The 2500-nt window shown below is 82.4% G+C and overlaps 1 non-coding gene across 1 annotated transcript; it reads left to right on the top strand.

Annotated features, from left to right (window-relative positions):
- The first annotated feature begins 1989 nt into the window (after window positions 1–1989).
- On the top strand, window positions 1990–2142 carry LOC135408568 (5.8S ribosomal RNA). The gene has a single exon (XR_010427688.1). It is a non-coding gene; the product is annotated as a 5.8S ribosomal RNA (ribosomal RNA).
- The last annotated feature ends 358 nt before the right edge of the window (window positions 2143–2500 follow it).

Raw genomic sequence — 2500 nt, 5'->3', positions numbered from 1 at the left:
CCCGTCGGCGCCTCGGTCGCTTCCCCGTCCTTCCCCCCCGCGCGCGCGGGCGAGCGGGCGGGGGGGGGGGCTCGGAAGCGGCGAGCGCGGGCGGCCCCCGGGGCGCGCGCGGAGCGAGCGGCGCCGTCGGCGCCCGGCGAGCGACGGCCGAAAGCGAGAAAGCGAAGGGGGGGGCGCGAGGGCGCCTTCCGGGGAGGCGGCTCCTCCGACCCTCCGCCCGCAGCGGGCCCACAGGGGCGGCGCGGCAGGGCGAGGGCCCGGGCGGGGCGTTCCGGGCCGCGCGCGGGGCGAGCTCCGTTGGCCGGTCGGCCGTCCCCGCGCCGGCGGGGCGGTCCGAGCCGCAGGCGTCCTCTCGGGGGCGGTGCCGGGCTACTGAGGGAAACCCCGGTCCCCGAGCCAGGAGGCGGCGGTGGTGGTGGCGGACGTCGGGCGCGCCCCCGCGGGCGGACGCTCCCCCGAGGGCGGCAGCGGGGGAGGCACCCCCGCGGGGCCATGCAGGTCGTTTCCCTCGCCCCAGGGCCAGGTACCTAGCGCTCGGCGCCCGGGCGGCCGGCGAGGCCCCCCCGCCGGGGGTCGAGAGCCGCCGCCGGGAGAGCCGGGCGGAGGTTTAAAGACTCGGGCGGCCGGACGCCGGCGGCCGGGCGGTGGCGGCCGGGCGGCGGCGCGGTGCCACTGAGGGGTGGGGAGCCTACTCCCGCCGATCCCCTGCGGTGGTGGCCGCGTCCGCCGGCCGCGCTCGTCCCCGCCCGCCGCGCGGGCGGCCGTGCCGGGGCGGGGTCCCCTGCCCCCCCCGCTCCGCGGTCCGGTCTCGGCGGAGAAGACGGCGGCGGCGCGCGGTCGGCCGCGCGCCGTCCCGCCCGCCCCCCCCGCCGGGGGCGACCGCCGCCGCGGCGGAGGGCGCGTGCCCTCCGCCGAGGGCGGCGCGGGTGGCGGCCGCCGGGCCCGCCGCCCTCCTTTCTCGTCTCGCGGCCGTCGGCCTCCCCCCCGAGGCGGCGGCAGGAGGCCGCCGCCGAGCCGCGCGCCCGCCCGCCCGCCCGGGCGAGCGCCGGTGGGCGGCGTCCCCGTCCCCGCAGGCCGTCCGGGGAGCGCGCCGGCTTCCGAGCGGCGGCGTCGCCGCTCGGCGCGTGTCCCCCGAGCGGGACGGTCGGCCGGGAGTCGCCCGCCGCCGTCGGCGGTAGCGCCGTGCCGGGCCCCGCCCGTCGCTCGCCCGTCGCCCCGGCCGGGGGCCGCGCGTCCGCGGCGAAGCGGCGCGGCGGCGGCCGAGGGGGCCCCGTCCCCCCCGGCCGAGCGCCGCCCGCCTTCCGCCGGGCGCGCGGCCGCCGAAAGGGGGTCGAGGGCGCCGAGCGGCGGCGGCGGTGCCGGCAGGGCCTCCGCGCCAGCGGCGGCGGCGGGCCGTCGTCCGGCCGGCCTCGGGCGCTGCCGACGCCGGCTCGAGTCGCCGGCGCCGACCCGCCCGGCCGGCGGCGGAGGCGGCGGAGCCGTCCGCCGAGCTCGTCCGGGCGGCGCGGCGGTCCGCCGGCGAGGCGGCGGCCTTTGCCCGCGGCCCCGAGGGGGCGGCGTCGGGCGGCCGCGAAGGCGAGAGAGGAGCGGCGAGCGCGGCCCGAGGGTCGCGCCCCGCGCCGCGGGCGCGTCGTTCCCGGCGGGGCCGGGAGGACGGGCGGCGCGCGGTCCGGCGCGCGCCGCCGCTCTCCGCGCGGAGGCCGGGCCGAGCCCGGGCGCCTGGGCCGCCTCTCGAGGCGGCGCGAGGCGCGTTTCTCCCCCGCGGCGCCGTCGATCGCCGCAGGGGGGGATTCGGCCGGGAGCGCGGGCTCCCCGCCTCTGCCGTCGTCCTCGGGAGCCCGGCGGGGTTTCCCCCCGCCTCTCCTTCGCTCGTGCGCGTTATGTGACGGTGCGGTCAAGCGAGGCGCGACGTCCTCGCCGAACGAGGGGCCGCTCGACGCGGGCGGTCCCGGCCCCTCCGCGCGCGCGGGGCGGTGCCGAAAGTCAGACAACTCTTAGCGGTGGATCACTCGGCTCGTGCGTCGATGAAGAACGCAGCTAGCTGCGAGAATTAATGTGAATTGCAGGACACATTGATCATCGACACTTCGAACGCACTTGCGGCCCCGGGTTCCTCCCGGGGCTACGCCTGTCTGAGCGTCGCTTGACGATCAATCGCCGGCCGGGGGCGCGTTCCCCGGCGGCGCGGCTGGGGCGCCTCGCAGGCCCGCCCGCCCGTCCGGGCGGGGGGGGCCTTCGTCCCCCTAAATGCAGACTCGGGGAGCGCTCCGTAGCTCCCCGCTCTCGGAGCGAGCCGCTGGGGCGGAGTTCGTCCCGGCGCGGGACCCGCCGCCGGGCTTCGGCGTCGGCGGCGACGTCGGAGCGTCGGCGGGTCCCGGCGCGCGGCGGTCGGGGAGAGAGGGCGCGCGCGAGCGAAAGGGCGCGCAGGGCAGCGAGGGAAAAGGGGAGGCGAGGCGCGGGCCTCGCCCCCGGTCTCCCCCCCGCGCGGGCGGCTGTCTGC

Source organism: Pseudopipra pipra, unplaced genomic scaffold (genome assembly GCF_036250125.1).
Source record: "Pseudopipra pipra isolate bDixPip1 unplaced genomic scaffold, bDixPip1.hap1 HAP1_SCAFFOLD_52, whole genome shotgun sequence".
NCBI lineage: Eukaryota > Metazoa > Chordata > Aves > Passeriformes > Pipridae > Pseudopipra > Pseudopipra pipra.
The sequence above is the reverse complement of the archived record's forward strand: the minus strand, read 5'-3'. Positions and strand labels throughout refer to the sequence as shown.